Source organism: Trachemys scripta, chromosome 5 (assembly GCF_013100865.1).
Source record: "Trachemys scripta elegans isolate TJP31775 chromosome 5, CAS_Tse_1.0, whole genome shotgun sequence".
NCBI lineage: Eukaryota > Metazoa > Chordata > Testudines > Emydidae > Trachemys > Trachemys scripta.
Window position 1 is genome coordinate 83,695,258 of NC_048302.1, and position 13,439 is coordinate 83,708,696.

General features: G+C 44.8%; 1 protein-coding gene across 1 annotated transcript in view; it reads right to left on the reverse strand.

Moving 5' to 3' along the window:
- Positions 1–13,439, reverse strand: part of SLC7A2 (solute carrier family 7 member 2) — a 123,527-nt gene that overhangs the window by 109,498 nt on the left and 590 nt on the right. The window lies entirely within an intron of this gene.

Consider the following 13,439-nt stretch of genomic DNA (forward strand, 5'->3'; position numbering starts at 1 on the left):
ATTTGGTTTTTTAAATATTTCCTTTAACTATTTTAGTTAAAAACAATTTTAACAAAAACAAACCTGATTTTAAAAAACTTGAATGTTTAACTAAATTAAAAAATTCATATGCTTGTTTTGCTAAAATATGTTTGCTGTTGAAGAAAAAAATCCAGAATACATAACATTGTTGTTTTAGTTAAATAAAACAATTTAAATGTCTGTCTGGTGATGTTCTCCTCCTAATAGAGCATGGCAAGAAAATACTCCAAATAGTAATGATTAACCTGTTGAATTGTAGATAGTTCACCTCCCAATGACTTCATAAATATCTGCTTCAATTACCTTTGGTAAATGAAATAACCAAACAATCATTCATTTTCTGATACAGCTGTAAAACTAATCTAAAAAGTTTTCAAAATAAATCACTTAAAAAATATATAGTGTGTACCTTCCTAAAATGAAACCTACATCTATCTCTGAGTTGTGAAGAATATATATTAAGGTTATAACAACCAACAAGAATGCATTTTTAATTAGAAATCAATGATTAAATCAAGTCTTCCTGACTAGTGATTTTTTTTAAATCAATTTGATTTCAATCAAATCCACCCTAGGGCAGGGTGCAGGCTCTGGGAAGGAGTTTGAGTGTGGGAGGGGGCTCAGGGCTTGGACAAGGGTTTGGGGTGCGGGCTCTGGGAGGGAATTAGGGTGCAGGAGGCGGTTCCAACCTGGGGCAGGGGGTTGGGGTGTGGGAGGGAGCATGGGCTGCGTGGCACTTACCTCAGGCAGATCCTGGTTGGCAGCGCAGCAGGGCTAAGGCAGGCTCCCTGCCTGGCTTGGATCTGCGTGGCTCCTGGACGCGGCCGGCATGTCAAGATCCTAGGTGCAGGGGTGGCCAGGCAGCTCTGCACGGTGCGTGCTGCCTGCACCTGCAGGCACCGCTGCAGCAGCTTCCATTGGCCCCGGGTCCAAAAATGAGATGCCTGGCAACCTTACTGTCCTACTTCCCCCTAAACAACTACACAACAAGTGTTTCCCCAATATATTCGTTTAAATACCTTTAAAAATTATCTCCCATTTCAAAATCCTTCCAGGAGCAAAAGATTGCACTTACATCCTGCTACTGCCCCTGCACAAATGTTACATGCTGGATTAGCATAGGCACAGTTCTCCAGAAAAGAAACTCTAAGACTGTTGTAGAAACACATGAAGATACAGGATACCTGCCATCCTGTAAGAAGGTGGAGAGGAGGGCTAGGGCCAGCCAGCCCAGTTCAATGATTAGACCAAGCTGGGAAGGGAGAAGGGCCAAGACCCTCAGAGATATTTAGGCTCCTAACTTGCATTCAATTCAGTGGTAGTCAGGACCCTAAATACCTTTGAGAATCTGGGCCCAAGTGATTATAAAGTCAGCTAAGTGGCTCAGACCAAGTAGGCAGCTCTGCTACAAGTCCCATGACAAACTAAATTATTTCTCACCTCCTAATTATGACAATCAAAATACAATTTAACAATCTGACATACTGACCTAATATAATGGAACCAGGGGTGGTGGAACAGGGGAACATCAGAGGGCAATGGCCTCCTCACTTTTTACCAGCCACAAGGGCGAGCGATGCAGGGGAGAGGCTGGAGGGGGAGGCGGGGTCTTGGGGGGAAGAGATGGCATGGGAGTGGGGCCTCAGGAGAAGGGGCAGCGAGAGGCTGCAGCCTCAGGGAGAAAGGACAGGACTATGGTTCAGGCACTGTTGGCCCCCGCCCTACGTTTAGGGACCTTCTGCTGCTCCTCATTGTTACATTTGCTCGTATTTCATGATGTGAAAAGCATGCATGTCACACACACACACACACACACACACACACATATATATATATATATCACTTTTAGGCTTCCACAGGCTTGTTTGCAACTTGCAACAGTGACTTGTCATGAAGTGTTGCAACCACAGTAACTAACTTTTGTACAACTGCAATCTCTCAATTGTATGGTATTCTAAAGTGAGGGAAATAATTCATATATCAATCACAGATAAATACTACATTCAGAGGAATTAATTCTTAATCCCCATGAGATTAATTGGAAATCCACATGATGTCCAAGTGCTAGATCTTGCTAAACATCGGGTTATTAGTTACTCAGTCTAAGGATGCTGAAGAGAGTGCAATAAATAATCCCTTCCAAAGTCCATTCTAATTATTTTTATTCCATAACCACAGTGTGCATGGTGCTTCACAAAAATAAAATAAATGTGGTCCCTCTCTCATGGTGACAGAGAGCTTGTAATCTAGCTGCAGACATGAAGCAACAAACAATAACCTCAAACAAAGGGCAAAAATAGGTGGTGTGGTGAGGAAATAGAACAAGATTTACCATAAGGTTGCAAGGATTGTGTGCACATCTTGGTTTTTCACAATACAATACTGGTGTGTATGTTTATGCTCGTTAAATCACCTCAACTCCATCTTTTTCAAGAAGAGGTACAGGAAGAATTTGTGTTTTGTTTTAAATAGGGTTACCATACGTCCAGATTTTCCCGGACATGTCCGGCTTTTTGGGCTCCAAATCCCCGTCTGGGGGGAAATCCCAAAAAGCCGGACATGTCCGGGAAAATCGGACATGCGGTGCCGGGCCGGCGGAGCGGGGCCTGGCCGGGCCGGGGGCTCGGGGGGACTGGCCGGCGGTGCCGGGCCGGGCCGGGGGCTCGGGGGGCCTGGCCGGCGGTGCCGGGCCGGGGGCTCGGGGGGCTCGGGGGCTCGGGTGCCGGGACGGGGGACGGGCTGGGGACCTGTGGTGCCGGGGGCGGGCCGCGCCTCCTCCCCACACACCCCCCCTTACCTGCTTCAGGCTTCCCGCGACGCAAAGGTTCGCGGGAAGCAGGGGAGGGGGCGGAGACTTTGGGGAGGGGGCGGGGGTGGGGCAGGGGTGGGGCTGGGGGCGGGGCCCCTTTAGTGTCCTCCTTTCGGAGGCACTAAATATGGTAACCCTAGTTTTAAAAAGTCTCCCCTTTTTACCTAAATCACACTGCTTTAAGAAATCTGATAGCACAAATGCAAAAGGACAGTAACTCTAAGGATCTACACCTTTGGGAAGACAATAAAACATGGGAGAAAGTATTTGGTGCAGCGTCTGCTATCACCGTCCACCTCCAACTGGTAATTTATTCCTAGTTTCCGAAATTCTAGGAGGGACGTTTGGCATTGATTTTGCTGATGCAACCCCTATATCAGGCATAGGCAACCTATGGCATACGTGCCAAAGGCGGTGTGCGAGCTGATTTTCAGTGGCACTCACACTGCCCGGGTCCTGGCTACCGGTCCAGGGGGGATTTGCATTTTAATTTAATTTTAAAACCTTATGTACTTTACATACAACAATAGTTTAGTTATATATTATAGACTTATAGAAAGAGACCTTCTAAAAACGTTAAAATGTATTACTGGCACGTGAAACCTTAGAGTGAATAAATGAAGACTCAGCACACTTGCCTACCCCTGCCCTATATTATCTTTGTTCAGTAACTCCAACTATACATATCCATAACAGATGCTGCAATGCTCACAAAATTCAATAATCAGTAAAACTAGACAATTCCGTGGGTGGGCAAGTCATTTGTTTTGCATCTGACAAGATAACTTTTAGGAACAAAGAGGAGACCATTATTTTAATAAGGACAAGTATTCCGAAATGTAGGAGGATTGACTTTAGCACTAAAAATAAAACAGGGCAGGAGAGTCTTATGACTAAGTGGTTTGGTAACAAAGCAGTGTTTCTCGACCTTTTTGTGCTGGCGACCACCTTTGGATTAAAAAAAAAAAAATTGTGATCTCCTCCCCTCCCTTCCCCACTTAGACTTGAAAAAAGTGTGCCTCGCCCCCCTCCCCCACCATCTTAAATGTCATTACATAAATTACTCAGGGCTGGCATTCGGGGTGGCAAGCAGGGCAATTGCCCAGGGCCCCATGCCACAGGGGGCCCCACGAAGCTAAGTTACATGCTTCAGCCCCGGGCAGTGGGACTTGGGCTTGGGCTTCCGTCCTGGGTAGCGGGGCTCGGGCTTCAGCTTCAGCCCCAGGCAGCAGGACTTGGGCTTTGGCGTCAGCCCCAGGCAGCATGGCTAAAGCATGTAACTTAGCTTTGCAGGGCCCCCTGTGGCATGGGGTCCTGGGCAATTGCCCTGCTTGCTTCCCCCTAACACCGGCCCTGCACTTGCAACCCCATAAACCCGACCCCCAGTTGAGAAACACTGATCTAGAGCACCAGATCTAAAAGCTGAATCTAACCCTACCTGTCGTGGTTCAATCTCAGAAACAGCAGCTCAGTTGGAAGCACCAACATGCACCATGGAATCCTTCAAACTCCCTGCCCTAGGGACTGGAGGTGCCAGGTAGTATGCTTATACTCAGTGGCCCTTTCAGAAGCAGAAATGCAACAAGCTAATAGGTGTGGAGATGGAAGGTGGCTAGAAAAAGAGTGACATTAAGGAAGAAAGGGAGACAAGGTGACAAAGGCAGTGGGGGAATGAATGTACATGGCAGTTTCCTTCTATTTTTCCTGTTTGGCCTGTTGCTGCTGTTAGCCACAGGGCACATACAGCCTTTTGAACTTACGAAAGAGCCCACCTGCTTGGTAATAAAAGATCTAGTAGAAACTTGTCCTTGCCCATGTGTTTCGGAGAAATTAAATAAAACATTTAAAATATCTTGCATAACGCTCTCCCTGTGTACTGGGCCTTTCTGAATATTAGCTTTAAATAATGGCATACTAGTATTAGAGGCTAGATAGTCCATTTGGGAGGAGAGTCATTGGCAGAGCAGTTCTTGCCTTTCCACTTCCATCCCACCCCAAAGTAAAAATGACTGTACTACTGTCCTGGCTACATTTTGAGAAAACAGTTCTCAGTTATGTTATGGGTTGGGCACAACCACCACCTTTCATTTAAGATAGTTGTAAGAAACACTTAAGCTCCTTTGTGGTGCCTGATATCATAGTGGAACAATAACGGCCTCCACTGCAAATAAGCATATGACACTGCCCAAAACAAAGGCTCATGCATGTGGGCAGAGAGATTTCACTGTGAAAATTTGTCTGTCTTGGAAAGAAAGGCAGAAAAAGCCAAAGAAGCTGAGAGAGAACGCAGCAAGGAAGCACCAGACACAGACACACTGGTAATGTAGCTCAGAGAAAAAGCTTAGAGAGTGCTTTTGCGCCAAGTGCTGGCTGGAAGGGGCTTGGAGCTGTGAGCAAAGAAACTTCCTCCTGTGTTCAGGCAACAGGATTTTCTACATTCTTTCTAATTATGGCTCTACCAATGATTTGAAGCAGGACACTTAAACTGTGTCTGAGTTTCCCTATTTGTAATTGGGAAAAATACCTATCTACCTTTATAGGAATCTTTTGTTGAGTTAGTTCGTACAGTGCTTAAAAAGCATAAAGTACAATATATGGTAAATGCTATATATTATAGCATTCAACAATTTCCAGAAAGAGAAGTTACCTATCCAGGCAGAAAAGTGGGGTGGGCAACTGGGAGTTGAGGGGAATCATCTCACTGACCCCAGGCTTTTCTCCCTTCCTCATTCAAGAATTTTTTTTTTATAAAGGAAAATGTAAATGTAACCTACACACTTCCTGGGTGTGGTGTTCTGTCCCATCTAGTGGCACTGAGACCACTTAAAGAGAGAGATAAAATGAGCATACTCTACAGCAGTGGTCCCCAACCTTTCAGTGTGGCGGGCGCCTGACGACTAGCTGCTGAGAAGCTGCGTCATCAAGAGGCTTCTCGGCGGCATTTCGGCAGCTGCTTGTCCAGCGGCTGCGCTCCTCTGCGGCGGAGCACTCCCTTGTCAGTAGGTGGGAGCATATAGATGCCCCAGCGGGCGCCATGGTGCCCGCGGGCACCGCATTGGGGACCACTGCTCTAAAGCCTTAACTACCAGCCAGTTGACTTTTAGCTCATGCTGTAGAGGCTCATGCACAAAGCTCCAGAGATCCCCGGTTTGATCCTGCCCCCCCGCCGACCAGGGTCTGTCGGCCTTCAATAAACGCTTCCTTTTCAAGCTAGACCCTTTTTTCAAATTGGTGGGAAAGGAATGGAACACTGCAAGACCACTTATGCAGTATCAATGCTTCTCCTCTCCCAACCTGTCAAACCCACCCACATTTAATCATTATTTAAGCAGCATCTGGTAAAGAACTCTAAACTAAAACAATAAATGGCTAATTCCAGGGGTTTGGTTTTTAACCTTAGGATTTTCCCCTCACACTAGAGGGTTTAGTAAGTTTTTAGCTTTTCCATCTGAGGGCCCTACCTCTGTTGTGGCTCCAAGACTACTGATTTTGCCTCTCTTCAGTTTCTTGTTTTCTCACCTCTTTCAGTGACCCCCAATACTATGGTTAGACATTGCTCATTGGTTCAGTATTGACTTAAAAGAATGAGAGCTAACTACCAAACCATACACAATGCATATATGCAGAGAATTAAGTTACCCCAAAATATCTAACTCATAACTTCTTGACTTGTTCAATTAATAATTCAGTCTTGACACTGCATTTCTTTTCTTATACCATATTTTACAAGATTACTATCATCCTTTGGCTTTTTAACCTCATAACCATTGCAGGAACTGAGTTAGAATTCGATCTATTGTTTTACCATTTCATTTGGAAAATCAAAGCTTTGTTTCCTAATTGTGCAAAACTGAAAGCAGACAGGTTGGTTATTTGCAAATTGTGTATTTCTAGTGTGCCCAAGAGATTCCAATTACAATTGTGTATTGCTTTCAAAATAAGATGTGAATTCAGAAGTCCTCCAAGTATCTGTATAGAATGTTTCATTATCTTAGTAAAGTGCCCCCAAGACAAGATCTTACAAAGTTTGTGCTACCACTCACTAATGTTATATATAGTATGTTGCAAATGAAACTGACTGCAACCTGCGATAGTTTAGATTGCATAACACTGTTTTTATTTGGGGCTTAATCCAACCTTCAGTCAAGACAGTGAAAGCCTTTTCTCCAATTTCAATGGGCACTGGATTGAGCCCTGTAATCCATGCTTTATAGTCACTCAGAGCTTTTTTTAACTTTCATCTTTTAGGCCTAAAACATCCTTGCCTAAAGGTTTCGCTTTGTTTTGGAAAGTTGGAGAAGGGAGAGTGTGAGGGAGAGAGGGGAGAGTGATTGAGCCATTTTGGTGCACAAGGAGTTTTGTTTTTTTTTTAATTCCATCACAAAAATAATTTATTTATATTTTTACATGTACAATCTTACAGCTGAAAAAGCATGGAGGTTAGAGATATAATTTGGCCTGGGAATAGCTTTTACTGCAGAACAATACATTGCTTTGTTTCAAGGGAAGTTGGTTTTGATTTGATGGGAGTTATGATCATTTTACAATTGCCTACTGAGCACATACAGTAGATATTTTTCTTGCTAAAGAAGGATATGCTCCATGATCCTAGGCCCATGGTTAAAGCAAGGGCTCCTGCACACCTTGTAAGGCACGTTAGGGCTGAAAAAAGGGTTCTAGACACTATGGGAAAGGAATTGCCTCCTATGCACTTTGGACCCAATTCAGCAAGATATTTAAAGATGTGTAACTTTAAGCACATGAATAGCTGCATTGACTTAAATGGGGGTACTCACATGCTTAAAATTATGTGTGTCATTGTCAAAGTTACAGGACTAGCAGCACCTCTGTCCCCATCCTAATCCCGATAAGTGCATTGCCTCAACTGTCAGGCATCATGCCTTTACCTACATCCAGGTGGAATTCTGCAATTCTCCCACTTTTAGACCAGGCCTGTGTATCAAATGTGATTACCTAGCAGGTCTGACTAAGTTCAAGTACTTGCAGTTCTTCCATTCAGGAGTCTCTGGCCAGTGACATACAGTGCCAAAACACCCTTCCTAAAATAAACAATACTTTGTTTTAACAGTAGGACAAAGAATTTAGAGGAAAAAAAGGATTTTAAAACAGTCTATATGCATGTCTATTTTACTTGGAGTCTATTCCCTGATGTTAACCTAGGTAGGCCTAACTTCTTCAGACATCCCAGGGTACGTCTGTGTCTCAGCCAAACTACTCTCCCCACTTAAGAGAAAGTCCCTTTAAAAAAAAAACCCTAATAGTTCTTTTGATCTATTTTTGATCTCTTTTCCTGTCTTGGCTTTATCTCTTTATAACCCTCAAGTGTTTGCAGAGAAGTGATGCTTTTCTTTCCTTTCCTGCTTATTTTCCCCCTCCTCTCCCCAACAGTGCCCTATTAAATTTGCACAATATAGTCATATAGTAAACGTCCAAATAAACTGGTCAACATGCAATAGTCATAAATTATTACAGAGCAGCTCCAAATCCATCAGAGCCCTTAAGTACCTGGCTGAAACAGAGCATTTAGCAGAATTACTAGGATTATGCCCAGAGTGGCTCGGGATGTGAGTACAGGTAAGTTAAATGCACTTTAAGCACCTTAAAACTGATTACAATTTAAACCAGAATTTGTAAATCAGGGAGGGGTTGAGACTAGGGCTGTAGTGGGCCTTGTCAGATATACTTTTTGGCTGAGGCAAGGAATCTGGATTACACAGTTTACCTATGCTCTGTCCAATGTTTTGGAAGCCAATAGAGCTTCAAAAAGTATTGCATTCTTAACCATTAAAAAAAATCCACTAAATCATCTCCCCCCCCATACTAGAATGAGTGAGTTCTGTTTTCTCTGTCTCTATTACACTACAGACTCCTCCAAACAGGGGCCATCCTTATCGCTATATCTGGTACAATACTAGTCATATCGTCAGAGCAAAAACAAATACAGATTGTGATATTTTGGGATAATTTATATATCATAACACCACCAAAAAATAATTGTGAATCAGAAATTATAGTATCATGGTCAATTTGTATGTTTTATTCCCCTGTCTGTGTATCAGATCCAGGATGACTTCAATGGAGTGCCATAAGTGTACAGGTGTGTACATGAGTGCACCCAGATGGCTCCAGTTGCAGCTCTGGGCCTTTGCTTGTAAAAGTTTTGGGGCTCTTTTTGTTTGGAAAATGCTTAGTGCACTGTGGGTGTCAATGAAAAAATGTAAAATATTAATTTCATTTCTGAGTATAGATTTTTATTATATCATTGCTTACTGTTAAACAGTGTTATAGATCAAAGACACTTTACAAAACTCAAGACTTTTTCCCCACAGTTGAATCCAAGCACTAAGCACAGCACTGGATCTGTGTAGGGTCTTCCTGAAGCTTAGGTCATGTCTGTACATACAGTGCTACAGTGGCGCAGCTCTACTGATAAAGCTATGCCACTGCAGCATGTGTGGTGATGACACTATATGCCAGAGGTGGGCAAACTACGGCCCGCGGGCCCCTCCAGCCTGGCCTCTGAGCTCCTGTCCCAGAAGGCTAGCCCCCGAACCCTCCCTTACTGTTCTCCCTCCTCTGCAGCCTCAGCTCGCTCCGCCGCCGGCGCAATGCTCTGGGCGGCAGGGCTGCGAGCTCCTGGGGCAGCACAGCTGCAGAGCCGGGGCCTGACCCGGTGCTCTGTGCTGCGCGCTGGCGTGGCTGGCTCCATCCAAGCAGCGTGGCTGTAGCGCCGCCGGCCACCCATGCTCCAGGCAGCATGGTAAGGGAGCAGGGGGGTTGGATAGAGGGCAGGGGAGTTCGGGTTGGTGGTCGGGGTGGAGGGGTGGACAGGGGTCGGGGCGGATAGGGGTTGGGGCGGTCAGAGGGCAGGGAACAAGGGTGTTGAATGGGGGCAGGGGTCCCCAGGGGCAGTCAGGAAGGAGAGGAGTGATTGGATGGGGCAGCAGTCAGGAGGTTCCGGGGGGGTCAGGGGACAGGGAGAAGGGGTGGTTGGATGGGGCAGAGGTCCTGGGGGGGGGGCAGTCAGGAATGAGAGGAGGGGTTGGATGGGGTGGCGGGAGGCAGGCAGGGGTGGAGGTTCCGGGGGCTGTCAGGGGACAGGGAACAGGGGGGTTGGATGGGGCAGGAGTCCCAGGGGTGCCCCATCACAGGGTGAAAAGCAGGAGGGGTCGGATAGGGGGCAGGGGCCAAGCCATGCCTGGCCGTTTGGGGGGGGCACAGCCTCCCATAATCGGCCCTCCATACAATTTTCTCAAACTGGGGGTCGGAACCCCTCAGGGGGTTGTGAGGTTATTACATGGAGGGTCGCGAGCTGTCAGCCTCCACCCCAAATCCCTCTTTGCCTCCAGCATTTATAATGGTGTTAAATTAAAAACATTTTTTTACATATTTATCGGGGGGGGGGTCACACTCAGAGGCTTGCTTTGTGAAAGGGGTCTGTAGAAGGGCTCGGCCAAGGCTCGTCCCTCCGCAGGGCTGTGGGGTGTCCCACCGCCTCGCAATAGTTCGCTCTGGGCCCAAGTCCTGGGACAGGGCGGGCCAGTAAACAAACAGTCAGGAGCTCAGGCCCTTAGGCAGGGGCTGAGCCAACAGTTCAGTATGAGCCCTGGCCCTAGGTCAGGGCGGGGCAGCAAACAAACAGTCAGGAGCTCAGGCTTCTGAGCGTCTGGTGCGAGGGGGAGACTGCCACCCGTGAGTGGGGTGGCAGGGGGGACGCAGGCCCACCCGCTCCACTGCATCCCAGCCCAGGGCCCTAGCAGCGGCAGAAGACTCACTGCTGTGTCAGTGGGGATCCTGACCGCAACACACTGACATTGGTTCTGGCCCTGCTGCAGCCAGGCCAGGGTCAGCTGCCCCTGGGCTACTTCTGGACTCCCCCTTGTAAGGTACCTGGGTTTGGCCGGCGTCCTTGGCGGTTTCCATCACCATCGGATCCTCCGGGTAACTAGCGAAGGGTAGGCTTGGCTGCTCCTCGGGGTAGCTGGCGAGGGGTAGGCGCGGCTGCTCCTCGGGGTAGCTGGCGAGGGGTAGGCGCGGCTGACCCAGCCAGTCCTCGGGTCGGCTGCAGCCTGCCGGCGTTCCCCAACTTGGAGCTAGGCCATAGATATCTGGCCTCTCCGGCGGCTGGCTTTCAAGTGAGCTTTGCAGTGGGGCTTTTCTACTTCCTGTCCTGCGCTGTGACCTCTGGGGGGGGGCAGGGGCAGGACACACTGGCTCCGCCCACATTGGTGCTAGGGGAGGCTCGTCCCTCCGCGGGGCTGTGGGGTGCCCCACCGCCTCGCTACAGGGTCACCAGTAAAAAAGTTTGAGAGCCACTGCTCTATGCCGACAGGAGAAAGCAATCCTGTTGGCATAAAAAAACCACCTCCACGAGCAGCAAAAACTACGTCGGTGGGAGAAACTCTCCCGCCAACATACCACTGTGCACACGAGCACTTACACCAGCATAACTTATGTTGCTCAAGGGGGTGATTTATTCACCCCCGAGCGACATAAATTATGACAGCATAAACTGTAGTGTAGACATAGCCTTAATGTCAAATTTCATTTTGTTTTGTCTGTATGGGGACACTGGATAAGGGCTGCAAGCAAAACTGTCCTCAATTTATTTCACCACGCACAAGCATCATGAATCCCAGTGCTGAAAGATAACAAACTCCAGCAGTTTTCATGGTAACCAACATAAGCTGCCTGTGCTCACTCTCATGATCGTTCTCCATTACATCTTGAAGACAGCCCAGTTCTCCTCTCACACTAGTTTAATTCCACTGACTTCAAGATGTCACTCCTAGTTTACAAGCAAGATCTGAATCATACCCATATAATCCTTAGCAGATACCATAATAGCTTTAGATTTGGAATATTGTATCTATATATTTTTAAATAGACAATTTAATCATCTTCTGTTATTTAGTTTTGTATTTTTAATGTCACACAAACTTATATATATATGTTAAAGTATTTCACTCACAACAGCTTTTTTCAGCTGCTACTAGGGATACAAACTTGATTGTGACACAAAACTCAAATTCTTCACAAGTCAGGATGGATAAAAAAACAGTAATTTAAAAAAAAATTAAATTTGAAATTTTATTTAAATTACATATATTTTTCTTTTTACAATAAATATATTTGTTATTATGATAAACCATATTATAGCCTAAATTTGCTTTAATCTTTTAAAACTATTTAAATTAAAAAACAGTATATACTTGCTGTAAAGTTTCAAAGAAAATCAAACTATTGAACTGTTCGAAGTCACTAGCTAAACACCTGGAACTAAAGTTTGTTGAAGGTCTAAATCAGCCTTTGACCGCAGTACTCCTTCTGCAGGTGTAGCGAGAATACATCTGTTCTTTCAGTTTATCCAACTAGTTCAGTTCAATGACTAATTCATTCAGAATTAAAAACCAGATTAGAAGTTGAAAAAGTAGGAACGCCTGTTTTTCCCTTCCAATCTATGAATAAAAATGAGGTGTGAGAAGATGAGATCAACTACTGTAGTTCTAAAATCCTGAAGGACATGGTCACTAGAAACAGTCAAATTCACTAACTACAGATAGTATTTCTTTGTTTAATAAATCAGTTAGTTTTAAATACAAAGCATGTTTTGATAAACTTACTTTTGATCCCCTTATGTATCCAGTATATTTAAGATTGTTTGAACTAATAAAAACCACTTTAAATACTATTGTGTGCATTTTTAATTGAATGCCAACTTCCATCCACATTGAATATAATATAGATCCTGAGTAAAGAATAATCATCTAGTAAATCAGAAATGAATCATTCTCCATTATCTAATATAAGAAAAAAGTGTAAAAATTAAGAATCTAAATAAATGTATGTAACACTATGTAATTGTTTAAATAAATGTGTATAAATAGAGCGTTTCCTCCTGGTTACCAAAAAGTAGTACCAAATTTAGTGTAAAGGTTAGATTTAGTAGCAAATCACCATGTTTTAATGGTTACCAACACAATGGGAATCAGCTTTTCTTTAGGAAAGTAACTAAAATATGCAAATCTAAAACAAGATTAAAATCAACTATTTTAATCAAGCTTTCCTGCTTCTCCTTTAAGTAATGATTAAAATCACTTTGATTTTGATTTTAATCAATCCATCCGGTCACAAACACATTTCTATATTTAAACATGCAGCGCTGGCAAAGGAACGGAAAACTGCCCTCCCCTAAAGTTCTGTTTAATCTATTAAAAACGGCCCTCCCCTATCTTCCTTTACATATTCAGAGAAGACAACTTGTCCTTTCCCCGGTCCACATTCTCTGCTGAGAGTGTGGCTTCGCAGCTTGTTAGCTGCACATGAAGAAAAAGGTGTGAAGATTTTATTTCGATTGTGTGCGGAAGCCAATGCGAGTTTCCGACATTGCTTGAATGGCACATACTGTACATGAATCTAACTCTAAATATGAAGTTACCAGCTTGCACGCAGTTGAACCACAGTACCATAAATACCGCCTGCAACTTAGCTTTTCACACACATCAGTTTCAATGAATGCTATGTAAACCAGTAAAGAGTCATTATTAAGTGTTTGGTCGTGTTGTGAAGCTGCCAGGTGTGCATCTTC